This window comes from Cryptomeria japonica, chromosome 9 (assembly GCF_030272615.1).
Source record: "Cryptomeria japonica chromosome 9, Sugi_1.0, whole genome shotgun sequence".
Lineage (NCBI taxonomy): Eukaryota > Viridiplantae > Streptophyta > Pinopsida > Cupressales > Cupressaceae > Cryptomeria > Cryptomeria japonica.
In genome coordinates, this window is record NC_081413.1 from 374,874,014 (window position 1) to 374,895,065 (window position 21,052).

Below are 21,052 nucleotides of genomic sequence, written 5' to 3' on the forward strand. Positions count from 1 at the left end.
TAGAGACTTGCGTCTTGAAATCTTGTTGTGCCTCTAAACACCAATTTTGATGATTCGAAACCGAAGATTTTGAGGCATAAGCTCCAAAACAAGGTTCTAAGAGCATGATGTGCATCAGAATCAAATTCTGACGCTACCGGCTCTAGAATCAGGACTTGCATTTTGAAACCTTGTTGTGCCTCCAAACATCAATTTTGATGATGCAAAACTAGGGCTTTTGAGCCACAATTTCTAAAAAAGGGTTCTAAGAGCACAATGTGCATCAAAATTTAATTTTGATGCTCCTGGCTCTAGAATTGGGGCTTGCATTTTGAAACCTTGTTGTGCCTCAAAAAACTGATTTTGATGCTTCGAAACTGTGGTTTTCTAAGCACAAGATTCGAAATGAGGTTCTAAGAGCACGATGTTCACCAAAATCAGTTTTTGATGCTATTGACTCTACAATCGGGACTTGCATCTTCAAACCTTGTTATGCCTCAAAACATTGATTTTGATGTTCCAAAATCAGGGCTTTCAAGGCACAAGCTTGGAAATGAGGTTATAAGAGCACGATGTACATCAAAATTGCGTTTTGACACTACTGACTCTGGAATTGGCACTTGTGTCTTGACTCTACCTTGTTGTGTTTTTACTCTACTGACTCAAGGTTCAGGACTTGCATCTTGACACCTTGTTGTGCCTCCAAACAACAATTTTGATGCTCCAAAACTGGGGCTTTTGAGGCACAATTTTTAAAACAGGGTTCTAAGAGCATAATGTGCATCAAAATTGAATTTTGATGCTCCTGGCTCTAGAATTGGGGCTTGCATCTTGAAACCTTGTTGTGCCTCAGAACACTGATTTTGATGCTCTGAAACTATGGCTTTCGAGGCACAAGCTTCGAAATGAGGTTCTAAGAGCACGATGTGCACCAAAATCAGATTTTGTCGATATTGACTCTACAATAGGGACATGCATCTTGAAACCTTATTGTGCCTCCAGACATTGATTTTGATGCTCCAAAACCGGATCTTTCGAGCCACAAGCTCCAAAATGATGTGCGTCAAAAGGAGGCTTTCGAGGCACAATTTCTAAAACAGGGTTCTAAGAGCACAATGTGCATCAAAATTGAATTTTTATACTACTCGCTCTAGAATCGGAGCTTTCGAGGCACAAGGTTCAAAATGAGGTTCTAAGAGCACAATGTGCGTCAAAATCAAATTTTGACGCTATTGACTCTAGAATCGGGACTTGCATTTTCAAACCTTGTTGTGCCTTTAAACATTGATTTTGATGCTCCAAAACTGGGTCTTTCGAGGCACAAGCTCCGAAATGAGATTCTAAGAGAATGATGTGCATCTAAATGGAATTTTGACACTACAGATTCCTGAATAGGGACTTGCTTCTCGAAACCTTGTTGTGCCTCCAAACATTGATTTTCATGATCCAAAATCAGGGCTTTCAAGGCACAAACTCCGAAATGAGGTTTTAAGAGCACGATATACATCAAAGTTTTTTTTTGACGATACCGACTCTAGAATTAGGACTTGGATCTTGAAACCTTGTTGTGCCTCCAAACACTAATTTTTATGCTAAAAAAATGAGGCTTTTGAGGCACAACCTCCAAAATGAGGTTCTAAGAACACCATGTTTGTAAAAATCATGTTTTGACGCTATCAGCTTGAGAATTGGGACTTGTGTGTTGACACCTTGTTGTGCCTTCAAACATTGATTTTGATGTTCTAAAACTAGAGCTTTTGAGCCACATGCTCCGAAAAGAGGTTCTAAGAGCACGATGTGCATCAAAATCACGTTTTTGACAGGCTCTTGAAAGCTTGTTGTGTCTCCAAACACCAATTTTGATGCTTCAAAACTGAATGTTTTGAGGCATAAGCTCCAAAACAAGGTTCTAAGAGCACGATGTGTGCCAAAAGCAGATTTTATCACTATTGACTCTAGAATCGGCACTTGCATCTTCAAACCTTGTTGTGCCTCAAAACATTAATTTTGATGCTCCAAAATCTTTTGAGGCACAAGATCCGAAACGAGCTTAATGGAAGTTCGACGCTACAGGCTCCAAAATAGAGACTTGCTTCTTGAAACCTTGTTGTGCCTCAAAACATTGATTTTGATGTTCCAAATTCAAGGCTTCCAAGGCACAAGCTCTGAAATGAGGTTCTAAAATGACAATGTACATCAAAATTGTGTTTTGATGCTACCAATTCTGGAATTGGGACTTGTGTCTTGAAACCTTGTTGTGCCTCAAAACACTAATTTTGATGCTCCAAAATCGGGGGTAATGAGGCACAAGCTTTGAAATGAGGCTCTAAGAGCACGATGTGTGCCAAAATCATATTTTTATGCTATTCACTCTAGAATTGGGACTTGCATCTTGAAACCTTGTTGCGCCTCTAAACATTGATTTTGATGCCCAAAACTGGGTCTTTCGAGGCACAAGCTCTGAAATGAGCTTCTAAGAGAATGATGTGCATTAAAATGGAATTTTGATGCTACAAACTCCGTAAAGCAAAATCAATGTTTAAAGGCACAACAAGGTTTCAAGACACAAGTCCCAATTCTCAAGCTGGTAGCGTCAAAACACGATTAGTGTTTGGAGGCACAACAAGGTTTCAAGACACAAGTCCCAATTCCAAAGTCGGTAGCGTTAAAATGCAATTTTGATGGACATCGTGCTCTTAGAACCTCATTTCGGAGCTTGTGCCTTGAAATCCCCGATTTGGGAACATCAAAATTAATGCTTTGAGGCACAACAAGTTTTCAAGAAGCCACAATTTCGGAGCATCAAAATCGATGTTTGGAGGCAGAAACAAGGTTTCAAGATGCAAGTTCTGATTCTTGAGCCGGTAGAATCAAAACACAAAAAAGGTAGAGTCAAGACACGAGGCACAACAAGGTTTGAAGATGCAAGTACCGACTCTAGAGTCAATAGCTTCAAAAACTAATTTTGGTGCACATCATGCTCTTAGAACCTCATTTTGAAGCTTGTGCCTTGAAAGCCCTAGATTCGGAGCATCAAAATCAGTGTTTTGAGACACAACAAGGTTTCAAGATGCAATCCCCGATTCTAGAGCCACTACCATCAAAATTTAATTTTGATGCACACTCTTAGAACCCTATTTTAGAAATTGTTCCTCAAAAGCCCCAGTTTTCGAGCATCAAAATTGATGTTTGGAGGCACACAACAAGGTTTCAAGATGCAAGTCCTGATTCTGGAGCCAATAGAGTCATAATTTGATTCTAATGCACATCGTGCTCTTCGAACCATGTTTTGGAGCTTATGCCTCAAAATATTCGGTTTCAAAGCATCAAAATTAGTGTTTGGAGGAACAACAAGCTTTCAAGATGCAAGTCCCTATTCTGGAGGCTATCGTGTCAAAACATGATTTTGATGCACATTGTGCTCTTAGAACCTCATTTCGGAGCGTGTGGCTCGAAAGCTCCGATTTCAAAACATCAAAATGAATGTTTAAAGGCACAATAAGTGTTCAAGACACAAGTCCCGATTCTTAAGCTGATAGCATCAAAACATGATTTTGAAAATACATGGTCTTCTCAGAACCTCATTTCAGAGGTTGTGCTTCAAAAGCCTCATTTTTGGAGCATAAAAATTAGTGTTTGGAGGCATAACAAAGTTTCAAGACACAAGTCCCTATTCCAGAGACGGTAGCATCAAAACGCAATTTTTTTGTACATCATGCTCTTCAAACCTCGTTTCGGAGGTTGTGCCTTGAAAGCTCTGATTTTGGAACATCAAAATTAATGTTTTGAGGCACAACAAGGTTTCAAGAAGCAAGTCCCTATTTTGGAGTCTATAGCGTCAAATTTTAATGTTATAAGAGCATGATGTGCGTCAAAATCAAATTTTGATGCTACCGGCTCCAGAATGAGGACTTGCATCTTGAAACCTTGTTGTGCCTCCAAACATCAATATTGATGCTCCAAAATTGGGGATTTTGAGGCACAATTTCTAAAATAGGGTTCTAAGAGCACAATGTGCATCAAAATTGAATTTTGATGGTACTGGCTCTAGAATTGGGGCTTGCAGCTTGAAACCTTGTTGTGCCTCAAAACACTGATTTTGATGCTCTGAAACTGAGGCTTTCGATGCACAAACTCCGAAATGAGGTTCTAAGAGCATGATGTGCGCCAAAATCAGATTTTGATGCTATTGACTCTAGAATCTAGACTTGCATCTTGAAAGCTTGTTGTGCCTTTAAACATTGATTTTGATGTCTTGAAACTAGAGCTTTCGAGCCACACATTCTGAAATGATATTCTAAGAACACGATGTGCATCAAAATCATGTTTTGACACTGCTCTGGAATAGGGACTTTCATCTTGGATGCTTGTTGTGCTTGCAAACACCAATTTCGATGGTTTGAAACCGGAGATTTTGAGGCATAATCTCCAAAACAAGGTTCTAAGAGCACGATGTGCATCAGAATCAAATTGTGACTCTACCGGATCCAAAATCAGGACTTACATCTTGAAACCTTGTTGTGCCTCCAAACATCAATTTTGATGCTCCAAAACTGGGTCTTTTGAGGCACAATTTCTAAAACAGGGTTCTAAGAGCACAATGTGCATCAAAATTGAATTTTGATGCTCCTGGCTCTAGAATTTGGGCTTGCATCTTGAAACCTTGTTGTGCCTCAAAACACTGATTTTGATGCTCTGAAACTATGGTTTTCGAGGCACAAGCTTCGAAATGAGGTTCTAAGAACACGATGTGAGCCAAAATCAGATTTTGATGATATAGACTCTACAATTGGCACTTGCATCTTGAAACCTTGTTGTGCCTCCAGACATTGATTTTGATGCTCCAAAACTGGGTCTTTCGAGGCACAAGCTCCGAAATGAGCTTCTAAGAGAATGATGTGTGTCAAAATGAAACAGGCTCAGGAATAGGGACTTTCTTCTTGAAAACTTCTTGTGCCTCAAAACATTAATTTTGATGTTCTAAAATCAAGGCTTTCAAGGCACAAGTTCCGAAATGAGGTTCTAAGAGCACGATGTACATGAAAATTGCATTTTCACGCTACCGACTCTGGAATTGGGACTTGTGTCTTGAAACCTTGTTGTGCCTCCAAACACTAATTTTGATTATTTGAAACCGAAGATTTTGAGAGATAAGCTCCAAAACAAGTTTCTAAGAGCACGATGTGCGTCTAAATCAAATTTCAATGGTACCAACTCCAGAATTAGGACTTGTATCTTGAAATCTTGTTGTGTCTCCAAATATCGATTTTGATGCTCCAAAACTGGGGCTTTTGAGGCACAATTTCTAAAACAGGGTTCTAAGAGCATAATGTGCATCAAAATTGAATTTAGATGCTACTGGCTCTAGAATTGAGGCTTGCATCTTGAAACCTTGTTGTGCCTCAAAACACTGATTTTGATGCTCCGAAACCAGGGCTTTTGAGGCACAAGCTTCAAAATGAGGTTCTAATAGCACGATATGTGCCAAAATCAGATTTTGATGATATTGATCTAGAATCGAGACTTGCATCTTGAAACCTTGTTGTGCCTCCACACATTGATTTTGATGCTCCAAAACTGGGTCTTTTGAGGCAGAAGCTCCAAAATGAGCTTCTAAGAGAATGACATGCGTTAAAATGGAATTTTGACGCTACAGGCTCTGGAATAGGGACTTGCTTCTTGAAACCTTGTTGTGCCTCAAAACATTGATTTTGATGTTCCAAAATTAGGACTTTCAAGGTACAAGCTCCGAAAAGAGGTTCTAAGAGAATGATGTACATCAAAATTGCCTTTTGATGCTACCAACTCTGGAATTGGGACATGTGTCTTGAAACCTTGTTGCGCCTCCAAACACTAATTTTTACGCAAGTCCCTTTTTCGGAGCCTATAGTGTCAAAACGTGATTTTGATGCACATCATGCTTTTAGAACCTCGTTTCGAAGCAGTCTCTCGAAAGCTCCAGTTTCAAAACATGAAAATCAATGTTTAAAGGCACAACAAGGTTTCGAGACATAAGTCCCGATTCTCAAGCTGATAGGGTCAAAACACGATTTTTACAAACATGGTGTTCTTAGAACCTCATTTCAGAGGTTGTGCAGCAAAAGCCTCATTTCTAGAGCATAAAAATTAGTGTTTGGGGCCACAACAAGGTTTCAAGACACAAGTCCCAATTCCAGAGTCGGTAGCATCAAAACACAATTTTGATGTACATCGTGCTCTTAGAACCTTGTTTTGGAGCTTATGCTTCAAAATCTTCAGTTTTGAAGCATTAAATTTGGTCAAAACACTAATTTGAGCATGTAGTGTCAAGACATGATTTTGATGCACGTCGTGCTCTTAGAACCTCGTTTCAGAGCGAGTGTCTCGAAAGCTCCAGTTTCAAAACATCAAAATCAATGTATAAACGCACAACAAGGTTTCAAGACACAAGTCCCGATTCTCAAGTTGATAGCATTACAACATGATTATGATAAACATGGTGTTCTTAGAAACCCATTTCGGAGGTTGTGCCTCAAAAGCCTCGTTTTGATGCACATCATTCTTTTAGAAGCTCATTTCGGAGCTTGTGGCTCAAAAGATCCGGTTTTGGAGCATCAAAATCAATGTCTAGAGGCACAATAAGGTTTCAAGATGCACGTCCCTATTGCAGAGTCAATATCAACAAAATCTGATTTGGGTGCACATCGTGCTCTTAGAACCTCATTTCAAAGCATCAAAATCAGTGTTTTGAGGCACAACAAGGATTCAACATGCAAGCAGCATCAAAATTCAATTTTGATGCACATTATGCTCTTAGAAACCTGTTTTAGAAATTGTGCCTCAAAAGCCCCAGTTTTGGAGCATCAAAATTGTTGTTTCGAGGCACAACAAGGTTTCAAGATGCAAGTCCTGAACCTTCAGTCGGTAGAGTAAAAACACAACAAGGTAGAGTCAAGACACAAGTCCCAATTCCAGAGGCGGTAGCGTCAAAATGCAATTTTGATGTACATCGTGCTCTTATAACCTCATTTCGGAGCTTGTGCCTTGAAAGCCCTGATTTTGGAACATCAAAATCAATGTTTTGAGGCATAACAAGGTTTGAAGATGCAAATCCCGATTGTAGAGTCAATAGCGTCAAAAACTGATTTTGGTGCACATCGTGCTCTTAGAACCTCATTTCGAATCTTGTGCTTCGAAAACCATAGTTTCGGAGCATCAAAATCAGTGTTTTGAGGCACAACAAGGTTTCAAAATGCAAGCCCCAATTCTAGAGCCAGGAGCATCAAAATTAAATTTTGATGCACATTGTGCTCTTGGAACCCTTTTTTAGAAATTGTGCCTCAAAAGCCCCAGTTTTGCAGCATCAAAATCGATGTTTGGAGGCACAACAAGGTTTCAAAATGCAAGTCCTGATTCTGGAGCCGGTAGCATCAGAATTTGATTCTGACACACATCGTGCTCTTAGAACCTTGTTTTGGAGCTTATGCCTCAAAATCTTTGGTTTCGAATCATCAAAATTGGTGTTTAGAGGCACAACAAGATTTCAAGATACAAGTCTCTATTTTGGAGCCTGTAGTGTCAAAACGTGATTTAGACGCACATTGTCCTCTTAGAACCTCGTTTCGGAGCATGTGGCTCGAAAGCTCCAGTTTCAAAACATCAAAATCAATGTTTAAAGGCACAACAAGATTTCAAGACAAAAGTCTTGATTCTCAAGCTGATAGCATCAAAACAAGATTTTGACAAACATAATGTTCTTAGAATCCCATTACGGAGGTTGTGCCTCAAAAGCCTTGTTTTTCGATCATAAAAATTACTGTTTTGAGGCACGACAAGGTTTCAAGATACAAGCCCCAATTCCAAAGTCGGTATGTACATCGTGCTCTTAGAATCTCATTTCAAAGATTTTGCCTTGAAAGCCCTGATTTTGGAACATCAAAATCAATGTTTTGAGGCACAACAAGGTTTCAAGAATCAAGTCCCTATTCCGGAGCCTGTAGCGTCAAAATTCCATTATGACGCACATGTTTGTCTTAGAAGCTCATCTCGGAGCTTGTGCCTCGAAAGACCCAGTTTTGGAGCATCAAAATCAATGTTTGGAAGCACAACAAGGTTTCAAGATGCAAGTGTTGATTCTAGAGTCAATAACATCAAAAACTAATCTTGGTGCATATCGTGCTCTTAGAACCTCATTTCAAAGCTTGTGCCTCGAAAGCCCCGGTTTTGGAGCATCAAAATCAGTGTTTTGTGGCACAACAAGGTTTCAAGATGCAAACCCCGATTCTAGAGCCAGTAGCATCAAAATTCAATTTTTATGCACATTGTGCTCTTAAAACCCTGTTTTAGAAATTGTGCCTCAAAAGCCCCAGTTTTGGAGCATCAAATTTGATGTTTGGAGGCACAACAAGGTTTCAAGATGCAAGTCCCTATTCTGGAGCACAAGGTTTCAAGACACAAGTCCTGATTCTCAAGCTGATTTTGAAAATTATGGTGTTGTTAGAACCTCATTTCGGAGGTTGTGCCTCAAAAGCCTCGTTTTTGGAGAATAAAAATTAGTGTTTGGAGGCACAACAAGGTTTCAAGATACAAAGCCCAATTCCAGAGTCGGTAGCATCAAAACACAATTTTTATGTACATCGTGCTCTAAGAACCTCATTTTGGAGCTTGTGCCAGTTTAGGAGCATCAAAATCAATGTTTTGAGGCACAACAAGGTTTCAAGATACAAGCCTCGATTCTAGAGCCAGTAGCATCAAAATTCAATTTTGATGCACATTGTGCTCTTAGAACCCTGTTTTAGAAATTATGTCTCAAAAGCCCTAGTTTTGGAGCATCAAAATTGATGTTTGGAGGCACAACAAGGTTTCAAGATGCAAGTCGTAATTCTAGCGTCAACATCGTCAAAATCTAATTTTGGCGCACATCGTGTTCTTAGAACCTCATTTCGAATCTTGTGCTTCGAAAGCCCTGGTTTCAGAGCATCAAAATCAATGTTTTGAGGCACAACAAGGTTTCAAGATGCAAGCCCCGATTCTAGAGCCAGTAGCATCAAAATTCAATTTTGATGCACATTGTGCTCTTAGAACCCTATTTTAAAAATTGTGCCTCAAAAGTCCCAGTTTTGGAGCATCAAAATCGATGTTTGGAGGCACAACAAGGTTTCAAGACGCAAGTCCTGAATCTGGAGCCGGTAATGTCAAAATTTGATTTAGAACCTTGTTTTTATGCTTATGCCTCAGAATCTTCGGTTTTGAAGCATCGAAATTGGTGTTTGGAGGCACAACAAGCTTTGAAGATGCAAGTCCCTATTTCGGAGCACAACAAGGTTTCAAGACACAAGTCCTGATTCTCAAGCTGATTTTGAAAAACATGGTGTTCTTAGAACCTCATTTCGGAGGTTGTGCCTCAAAAGCCTCATTTTTGGAGCATAAAAATTAGTGTTTGGAGGCAGAACAAGGTTTCAAGATTCAAATCCCAATTCGAGAGTCGGTAGCATCAAAACATAGTTTTTATGTACATCATACTCTTAGAACCTCATTTTGGAGCTTGTGCCTTAAAAGCCACGATTTTGGAACATCAAAATCAATGTTTTGAGGCACAACAAGGTTTCAAGAAGCATGCCCCTATTCTGGAGCCTATAGCGTCAAAATTCCATTTTAACGCACATCATTCTCTTACAAGCTCATTTTGGAGCTTGTGCCTCGAAAGACCCAGTTTTTGATCATCAAAATCAATATTTAGAGGTACAATAAAGTTTTAAAATGCAAGTCTCGATTCTAGAGTCAATAGCGTTAAAATATGATTTTGGCGCATATCGTGCTCTTAGAACCTCATTTTGAAGCTTGAAACTTGAAAGCCCCGATTTTAGAGCATCAAAATCAGTGTTTTGAGGCACAACAAGGTTTCAAGATGCAAGCCCCAATTCTAGAGCCAGTACCATCAAAATTCAATTTTGATGCACATTGTGCTCTTAGAACTCTATTTTAGAAATTGAGCCTCAAAATCCTCAATTTTGGAGCATCAATATCAGTGTTTGGAGGCACAACAAGGTTTCAAGATGCAAGTCCTCACTTTGGAGCCGGTAGCGTCAAAATTTGATTTTGACGCACATCATGCTCTTAGAACCTTGTTTTGGAGCTTATGCCTCAAAATCTTCAATTTCGAAACACCAAAATTGGTGTTTGGAGGCACAACAACCTTTCAAGATGCAAGTCCCTATTCCAGAGCCGGTAGTGTCAAAACATGATTTTGACGCACATTTTGCTCTTAGAACCTCGTTTCGAAGCGTGTGGCTCGAAAGCTCTAGTTTCGAAACATAAAAATCAAAGTTTAAAGGCACACCAAGGTTTCAAGAAGCAAGTCCCTATTCCAAAGCCTGTAGCGTCAAAATTCGATTTTGATGCATATCATTCTCTTAGAAGCTCATTTCGGAGCTTGTGCCTCGAAAGACCCAGTTTAGGAGCATCAAAATCAATGTTTGGAGGCACAACAACGTTTCAAGGTGCAAGTCCCTATTCTAGGGTCAATAGCGTCAAAATCTGATTTGGGGCACATCGTGCTCTTAGAACCTTATTTCGAAGCTTGTGCCTTGAAAGCCCCAGTTGCGGAGGATCAAAATCAGTGTTTTGAGGCACAACAAGGTTTCAAGATACAAGTCCCGATTCTAGAGCCAGTAGCATCAAAATTCAATTTTGATGCACATTGTGCTCTTAGAACCCTGTTTTAGAAATTGTGCCTCAAAAGCCCCAATTTTGGAGCATCAAAATCGATCTTTGGAGGCACAACAAGGTTTCAAGATGCAAGTCTCGATTCTAGTGTCAATATCATCAAAATCTAATTTGGTGCACATCGTGCTCTTAGAACCTCATTTCGAATCTTGTGCCTCGAAAGCCCTGGTTTCAGAGCATCATGCTCTTAGAACCTTGTTTTGGAGCTTATGCCTCAAAATCTTCGATTTAGATTTTGAAGCATCAAAATTGGTGTTTGGAGGCACAACAACCTTTCAAGACGCAAGTCCCTATTCCGGAGCCTGTAGTGTCAAAAAATGATTTTGATGCACATCTTGGTCTTAGAACCTCATTCGAAGCGTGTGGCTTGAAAGCTCTAGTTTGAAAACATCAAAATCAAAGTTTAAAGGCACAACAAGGTTTCAAGAAGCAAGTCCCTATTCTAGAGCCTGTAGCGTCAAAATTCGATTTTGACGCACATCATTCTCTTAGAAGCTCATTTCGGAGCTTGTGCCTCAAAAGACCCAGTTCAAGATGCAAGTCCTGATTCTAGAGTCAAAAGCGTCAAAATCTGATTTTAGCGCACATCGTGCTCTTAGAACCTCATTTTGAAGCTTGCGTTTTGAAATCCCTGATTTCGGAGCATCAAAATCAGTGTTTTGAGGCATAACAAGGTTTCAAGATGCAAGTTTTGATTCTAGAGCCAGTAGCATCAAAATTCAATTTTGATGCACATTGTGCTCTTAGAACCCTGTTTTAGAAATTGTGCCTCAAAAGCCCCTATTTTGGATCATCAAAATTGATGTTTGGAGGCACAACAAGGTTTCAAAATGCAAGTCCTGATTCTGGAATTAGTAGCATCAGAATTTGATTGTGATGCACATCGTGCTCTTAGAACCTTGTTTTGGAGCTTATCTCTCAAAATCTTTGCTTTTGAAGCATCAAAATTGGTGTTTGGAAGAACGTCAAGCTTTCAAGACGCAAGTCCCTATTCTGGAGCCTGTAGTGTCAAAACATGATTTTGATGCACATCGTGGTCTTAGAACTTCATTTCGGAGCGTGTGGCTCCAAAGCTCTAGTTTTAGAAAATCAAAATCAATGTTTAAAGGCACAACAAGGTTTCAAGATACAAGTCCTGATTCTCAAGCTGATAGCGTTAAGACATGAATTTGACAAACATGTTGTTCTTAGAACCGCATTTCGGAGGTTGTACCTCAAAAGCGTCATTTTTGGAGCTTAAAAATTAGTGTTTGGAGGCACAATAAGGTTTCAAGACAGAAGTACCAATTCGAGAGTCGATAGCGTCAAAACACAATTTTGATGTACATCGTGCTTTTAGAACCTCATTTTGGAGCTTATGCCTCAAAATCTTCGATTTTGAAGCATCAAAATTGATGTTTGGAGGCACAACAAGCTTTCAAGATGCAAGTCCCTATTTCAGAGCGAGTGGCTCAAAAGCTCCAGTTTCAAAACATCAAAATCTGTTTAAAGGCGCAACAAGGTTTCATGACAAAAGCCCGCTTCTCAAGTTGATGGCGTCAAAACATGATATGGACAAACATGGTGTTCTTACAACCTGATTTCGGAGGTTGTGCCTCAAAAGCCTCATTTTTGGAGCATAAAAATTAATGTTTTGAGGCACAACAAGGTTTCGAGACACAAGTCCCAATTCCAGAGTCGGCAGCGTCAAAACGCTATTTTGATGTACATCGTGCTCTTAGAACCTAATTTCAGAGCTTGTGCCTTGAAAGCTCTAATTTTGGAACATCAAAATCAATGTTTTGAGGCACAACAAGGTTTCAAGAAGCAAGTCCCTATTCTGGAGCCTGTTGCGTCAAAATTCGATTTTGACGCACATCATTCTCTTAGAAGTTCATTTCAGAGCTTGTGCCTCGAAAGACCCAGTTTTGGAGCATCAAAATCAATGTTTGGAGGTACAACAAGGTTTCAAGATGCAACCCCCGATTCTAGAGCCAATAGCATCAAAATTCCATTTTGATGCACATTGTGCTATTAGAACCCTGTTTTAGAAATTGTGTCTCAAAAGCCTCACTGTTGGAGCATCAAAATTGATTTTGGATGCAATTCCTAATTCTAGAGGTTATAGCGACAAAATTTGATTTTGACACACATCCTAGTATTAGAACCTTGTTTTGGAGCTTATGCCTCAAAATCTTTAGTTTCAAAGCATCAAAATTGGTGTTTGGAGGCACAACAAGCTTTCAAGATCCCTATTCCGGAGCCTGTAGTGTCAAAACATGATTTTGATGCACATCGTGCTCTTAGAACCTCATTTTAGAGCATGTGGCTCAAAAGCTCCAGTTTCAAAACATCAAACTTAATGTTTAAAGGCACAACAAGGTTTCAAGACACAAGTCCCGATTCTCAAGCTGATAGTGTCAAAACACGATTTTAACAAACATGGTATTCTTAGAACCTCATTTCGGAGGTTGTCCCTCAAAAGACCAAGTTTTGGAGCATCAAAATCAATGTCTGGAGGCACAACAAGGTTTGAAGATGCAAGTCTTGATTGTAGAGTCAATATCGTCAAAATCTGATTTTTCCGCACATCGTGCTCTTAGAACGTCATTTTGAATCTTGTGCCTCGAAAGCCATAGTTTCAGAGCATCAAAATCAGAGTTTTGAGGCACAATAAGGTTTCAGGATGCAAGCCCCCATTCTAGATCCAGGAGCATCAAAATTCAATTTTGATGCACATTGTTCTCTTAGAACCCTATTTTAGAAATTGTGCCTGAAAAGCGCCAGTTTTGGAGCATCAAAATCAATGTTTGGAGGCAGAACAAGGTTTCAAGATGCAAGTCTTCATTCTCGAGCCGGTAGAGTCAAAATTCGATTTTGACACACATCGTGCTATTAGAAACTTGTTTTGGAGCTTATGCCTCAAACTCTTCGGTTTGAAAGCATCGAAATTCGTGTTTGGAGGCACAACAAGCTTTCAATATGCAAGTCCCTATTCCGGAGCCTGTAGTGTCAAAACATGATTTTGATGCACATCGTGCTCTTAGAACCTTTTTTTGGAGCATGTGGCTTGAAAGCTCCAGTTTCAAAACATCAAAATCAATATTTAGATGCACAACAAGGTTTCAAGACACAAGTCCCAATTTTCAAGCTCATAGCGTCCAAACACGAGTTTGACAAACATGGTGTTCTTAGAACCTCATTTCGGAGGTTGTGGCTCAAAAGTCTCATTTTTGGAGCATAAAAATTAGTGTTTTGAGGCAAAACAAGTTTTCAAGACAAAAGTTCCAATTCCAAAGTCAGTGGCTTCAAAATGCAATTTTGATGTACATCGTGGTCTTAGAACCTCATTTCAGAGCTTGTGCCTTGAAAGCCCTGATTTTGGAACATCAAAATAAATGTTTTGAGGCGCAACAAGGTTTCAAGAAGCAAGTCCCTATTCAAGAGCCTGTAGCGTCAAAATTCCATGTTAAAGCACATCATTCTATTAGAAGCTCATTTCGGAGCTTGTGCCTTGAAAGACCCAGTTTTGGAGCATCAAAATCAATGTTTTGAGGCACAACAAGGTTTCAAGATGCAAATCCCAATTCTTGAGTCAATAGCATCAAAATCCGATTTTGGTGCACATCGTGCTCTTAGAAGCTCATTTCGAAGCTTTTGCCTTGAAAGCCTGGGTTTCGGAGCATCAAAATCAGTGTTTTGCGGCAAAACAAGGTTTCAAGATGCAAGCCCGGATTCTAGAGCCAGTAGCATCAAAATTCAATTTTGATGTACATTGTGCTCTTCAAACCCTGGTTTAGAAATTGTGCCTCAAAAGCTGCTGTTTTGGAGCATCAAAATCGATGTGTGGAGGCACAAGAAGGTTTCAAAAAGCAAGTCCTAATTCTGGAGCCAGTAGCATCAGAAATTGATTTTGATGCACATCGTGCTCTTAAAACCTTGTTGTGGAGCTTACCTCTCAAAATCTCCGGTTTTGAAGCATCAAAATTGGTGTTTGGAAGAACAACAAGCTCTCAAGATGCAAGTCCCTATTTTGGAGCCTCTAGTGTCAAAATATGATCTTCGTTTCGGGGCGTGGAGCTCGAAAGCTCTAGTTTTAGAACATCAAAATCAATTTTTAAAGGCACAACAAGGTTTCAAGACACAAGTCCCGATTCTCAAGCTGATTGCGTCAAAACATGATTTTGACAAACATGGTGTTCTTAGAACCTCATTTCGGAGGTACACCTCAAAAGCCTTGTTTTTGGAGCATAAAAATTAGTGTTTGGAGGCAAAACAAGGTTTCAAGGCAAAAGTGCCAATTCCAGAGTCGGTAGCGTCAAAACATAATTTTGATGTACATCGTGTTCTTAGAACCTCATTTCAGAGCTTGTGCCTTGAAAGCCCTGATTTTGGAACATCAAAATCAATGTTTTGAGGTGCAACAAGGTTTCAAGAAGCAAGTCCCTATTCGAGAGCCTGTAGCATCAAAATTCCATCTTGACGCAGATCATTCTCTTAGAAGCTCGTTTCGGAGCTTGTGCCTCAAAAGACCTAGTTTTGGAGTATCAAAATCAATGTTTTGAGGCACAACAAGGTTTCAAGATGCAAGTTCCAATTCTAGAGTCAATAGCATCAAAATATGATTTTGGCGCACATCGTGCTCTTAGAATCTCATTTCGAAGCTTGTACCTCGAAAGCCCCAGTTTCTGAGCATCAAAATCAATGTTTTGAGGCTCAACATGGTTTCAAGATGCAAGCCCGGATTCTAGAGCAAGTAGCATCAAAATTTAATTTTGATGCACACTGTGCTTGTAGAACCTTGTTTTAGAAATTGTGCCTCAAAAGCTCCAGTTTTGGAGGCACAAAAATGTTTCATGATGCGAGTCCTAATTTTGGAGCCGATAGCATCAGAGTTTGATTTTCACGCACATCGTGCTCTTAGAAGCTTGTTTTGGAGCTTATGCCTCAAAATCTTCGGTTTTGAAGCATCAAAATTGGTCTTTGGAGGAACAACAAGCTTTTTAGACGCAAGTCCCTATTCGGGAGCCGATAGTGTCAAAACGTGATTTTGATGCACATCGTGCTCTTAGAACATCATTTTGGAGCATGTCGCTTGAAAGCTCGAGTTTCAAAACATCAAATTCAATGTTTAAAGGAACAACACGGTTTCACATTACAAGTCTCGATTCTCAAGCTGATAGTGTCAAAGCACGATTTTGAAAAACATTGTGTTCTTAGAACCTCATTTCGGAGGTTGTGCCTTAAAAGCCTCATTTTTGAAGCATAAAAATTAGTGTTTGGAGGCACAAGGTTTCAAGACACAAGTCCCAATTCCAGATTCGGTAACATCAAAACGCAATTTTGATGTACATCGTGCTCTTAGAACCTCATTTTGGAGCTTGTGTCTTGAAAGCCCTAATTTTAGAACATCAAAATCATTGTTTTGAGGCACAACAAGGTTTTAAGAAGCAAGTCCCTATTCCAGAGCCTGTAGCATCAAAATTCCATTTTGACGCACATCATTCTCTTAGAAGCTCATTTTGGAGCTTGTGCCTCAAAAGACCCAGTTTTCGAGCATCAAAATCAATGTTTGGAGGCACAACAAGTTTTCAAGATGCAAGTCCTGTTTATGGAGCCGGTAGCGTCAAAATTTGATTTTAACACATCGTGCTCTCAAAACCTTGTTTTCGAGCTTATACCTCAAAATCTTCGGTTTCGAAGCATCAAAATTGGTGTTTGGAGCCACAACAAGCTTTCAAGACACAAGTCCCTATTCCGAAGCCTGTACTGTCAAAACATGATTTTGATGCACATTGTGCTCTTAGAACCTCATTTCAGAGTGTGTGGCTCGAAAGCTCCAGTTTCAAAACATCAAAATCAATGTCTAAAGGCACAACAAGGTTTCAAGACACGAGACCCAATTTCAGAGTCGGTAGTGTCAATAGCGTCAAAATATGATTTTGGCGCACATCGTGCTCTTAGAACCTTATTTCGAAGCTTGTGGCTCGAAAGCCCCAGTTTCGGAGCATCAAAATCAGTGTTTTGAGGAACAACAAAGTTTCAAGATGCAAGCCCTGATTCTAAAGCTAGTAGCATCAAAATTCAATTTTGATGCACATTCACGTCACAAGTCCCGATTCTCAAGCTGATGGCGTCAAAACACGATTTTGACAAACATGGTGTTCTTAGAACCTGATTTCGGAGCTTGTGCCTTGAAAGCTCTGATTTTGGAACATCAAAATCAATGTTTTGAGGCACAACAAGTTTTCAAGATGCAAGTCCTGATTATGGAGCCGGTAGCATCAAAATTTAATTTTGACACACATCGTGCTCTCAAAACCTTGTTTTGGAGCTTATGCCTCAAAATCTTCGATTTCAAAGCATCAAAATTGGTGTTTGGAGCCACGACAAGCTTTCAAGACAAAAGTCCCTATTCCGTAACCTATTTTGTCAAAATGTGATTTTGATGCACATTGTGCTCTTAGAACCTTGTTTCGGAGTGTGTGGCTCGAAAGCTCTAGTTTCAAAACATCAAAATCAATGTTTAAAGGCACGAGTCCCAATTTCAGAGTCGGTAGCGTCAAAATGTAATTTTGATGTACATCGTGCTCTTAGAACGTCATTTCGTAGCTTGTGCCTTTAAAGCCCTCATTTTGGAACATGAAAATCAATTTATTGAGGCACAACAAGGTTTCAAGAAGCAAGTCCATACTCCAGAGCCCGTAGCGTCAAAATTCCATTCTGAAACACATGATTCTTTTGGAAGCTCATTTCGGAGCTTCTGCCTCGAAAGACCTAGTTCTGGAGCATCAAAATCAATGTTTGGAGACAAAACAAGGTTTCAAAATGCAAGTCCCGATTCTAGAGTCAATAGTGTCAAAATCTGATTTTGGCGCACATCGTGCTCTTAGAACCTCATTTTGAAGCTTGTGCCTTAAAAGACCAAGTTTCGGAGTATCAAAATCAGTGTTTTGAGGCACCACAAGGTTTCAAGATGCAAGCCCCGATTCAAGAGCCAGTAGCATCAAAATTCAATTTTGATGCACATTGTGCTCTTAGAACCCTATTTTAGTAATTGTGCCTCAAAAGCCCCAGTTTTGGAGCATCAAAATCGATGTTTGGAGACACAACAAGGTTTCAAGATGCAAGTCTTGATTCTGGAGCCGGTAGTGTTGAAATTTGACTTTGACGCACATCATGCTCTTAGAACCTTGTTTTGGAGCTTATCTCTCAAAATCTTTGGTTTTGAATCATCAAAATTGGTGTTTGGAGGCACAACAAGCTTGTAAGACGCAAGTCCCTATTCCAGAACCTGTAGTGTCAAAACATGATTTTGATGCACATCGTGTTCTTAGAACCTTGTTTCAAAGCGTGTGGCTCAGAAGCTCTAGTTTCGAAATGTGGTGTTCTTAGAACCTCATTTCGGAGGTTGTGCCTCAAAAGCCTCATTTTTGGAGCATAAAAATTAGTGTTTGGACGCACAACAAGGTTTCAAGACACAAGTCCCAATTCTAGAGTTGGTAGGATCAAAACGCAATTTTGATGTACATTGTGCTCTTAGAACCTCATTTTGGAGCTTGTGCCTTGAAAGCCCTGATTTGGGAACATCAAAATCAATGTTTTGAGGCACAACAAGTTTTCAAGAAGCAAGTCCCTATTCTTGAGCCTGTAGCGTCAAAATTTTATTTTGACGCACATCATTCTGTTAGAAGCTGATTTCGGAGTTTGTGCCTCGAAAGACCCAGTTTTGGAGCATCAAAATCAATGTCTGGAGGCACAACAAAGTTTCAAGATGCAAATCCCGATTGTAGAGTCAATATCATCAAAATCTAATTTTGACGCACATCGTGCTCTTAGAACTTCATTTCGAACCTTGTGTCTCGAAAGCCACAGTTTCATAGCATCAAAATCAGTGTTTTAAGAAACAACAACTATTCAAGATGCAAGCTCCGATTCTAGAGTCAGGAGCATCAAAATTTAATTTTGACGCACATTGTGCTTTTAGAACCCTATTTTAGAAATTGTACCTCAAAAGCCCCAGTTTTGCAGCATCAAAATCGATGTTTGGAGGCACAACAAGGTTTCAAAATGCAAGTCCTGATTATGGAGCTGGTAGATTCAGAATTTGATGTTGACACACATCATGCTCTTAGAACCTTGTTTCAGAGCTTATACCTAAAAATCTTCGGTTTCGAACCATTAAAATTGGTATTATGAGGAACAACAAGCTTTCAAGATGCCGGTCCTTATTCTAGAGTCTATAGTGTCAAAATGTGATTCTGATGCACATCGTGCTCTTAGAACCTCATTTCGGAGCGTGTGGCTCGAAAGCTCCAGTTTCAAAACAGCAAAATCAATGTTTAAAGCACATTAAGGTTTCAAGACACAAGTCTTGATTCTCAAGCTGGTAGCATCAAAACATGATTTTGACAAACATGGTGTTCTTAGAACCTCATTTCGGAGGTTGTACCTCAAAAGCCTCCTTTTTGGAGCATAAAAATTAGTGTTTGGAGGCACAACAAGGTTTCAAGACACAAGTCCTAATTCCAGAGTCAGTAGCGTTAAAACGCAATTTTGATGGACATCGTGCTCTTAGAACCTCATTTTGGAGCTTGTGCCTTGAAAGGCCTGATTTGGGAACATCAAAATCAATATTTTGAGGCACAACAAGTTTTCAAGAAGCAAGTCCCTATTCCAAATCCTATAGCATCAAAATCAATGTCTCGAGGCACAACAAGGTTTCAAGATGCAAGTCCCGATTGTAGACTCAATATTGTCAAAATCTGATTTTGACGCACATCGTGCTCTTAGAATCCCATTTCAAAGCTTGTGCCTTGAAAGCCATAGTTTCGAAGCATCAAAATTGATGTTTGGAGGCAGAACAAGGTTTCAAGATGCAAGCCCTGGTTCTAGAGCCAGGAGCCTCAAAATTCAATTTTGATGCACATTGTGCTCTTAGAAACTAGTTTTAGAAATTGTGCCTCAAAAGTCCAAGTTTTGGAGCATCAAAATCGATGTTTGGAGGCACAACAAGGTTTCAAGATGCAATTTCTGATTCTTGAGTTGGTAGAATCAAAACACAAGAAGGTAGAGTGAAGACATGAGTCCCAATTCCAGAGTCGGTAGCGTCAAAATGCAATTTTTATGTAAATCGTGCTCTTATAACCTCATTTCAAAGCTTGTGCCTTGAAAGCCCTGATTTTGGAACATCAAAATCAATGTTTTGAGGCACAACAAGGTTTGAAGATGCAAGTCCCGATTCTAGAGTCAATAGCGCGCGCTAAAAACTAATTTTGATGCACATCGTGCTCTTAGAACCTCATTTCAAAGTTGTGCCTCGAAAGCCTCGGTTTCGGAGCATCAAAATCAGTGTTTTGAGACACAACAAGGTTTCAAGATGCAAGCCCCGATTCTAGAGCCACTAGCATCAAAATTTTATTTTGATGCAAACCTTGTTTTAGAAATTGTGCCTCAAAAGCCCCAATTTTGGAGCATTAAAATCGATGTTTGGAGGCACAACAAGGTTTCAAGATGCAAGTCCTAATTCAGGAGCCGGTAGAGTCAGAACTTGATTTTGACGCACATCGTGCTCTTTGAACCTTGTTTTGGAGCTTATGCCTCGAAATCTTTGCTTTCGAAGCGTCGAAATTGGTATTTGCAAGCACAACAAGCATCCAAGAGGAAAGTCCCTATTCCAAAGCCTGTAGTGTCAAAACATGATTTTGATGCACATCGTGTTTTTAGAACCTCCTTTCGGAGCGTGTGGCTCGAAAGCTCCAGTTTCAAAACATCAAAATCAATGTTTAAAGGCACAATAAGGTTTCAAGATGGAAGTCTCGATTCTAGAGTCCATAGCGTCAAAATCTGATTTTGGGGCACAACGTGCTCTTAGAACCTCATTACAAAGCTTATGCGTCGAAAGCCTCAGTTTCGGAGCATCAAAATTAGTGTTTTGAGGCACAACATGGTTTCAAATTGCAAGCCCTGATTTTAGAGCCAGTAGCATCAAAATTCAATTTTGATGCACATTGTGCTCTTATAACCCTATTTTTGAAATTGTGCCTCAAAAGCCCTAGTTTTGGAGCATCAAAATCAGAGTTTTGAGGCACAATAAGGTTTCAGGATGCAAGCCCCCATTCTAGATCCAGGAGCATCAAAATTCAATTTTGATGCACATTGTTCTCTTAGAACCCTATTTTAGAAATTGTGCCTCAAAAGCGCCAGTTTTGGAGCATCAAAATCAATGTTTGGAGGCAGAACAAGGTTTCAAGATGCAAGTCTTGATTCTCGAGCCGGTAGAGTCAAAATTTGATTTTGACGCACATTGTGCTATTAGAAACTTGTGTTGGAGCTTATGCCTCAAACTCTTCGGTTTGAAAGCATCAAAATTCGTGTTTCGAGGCACAAC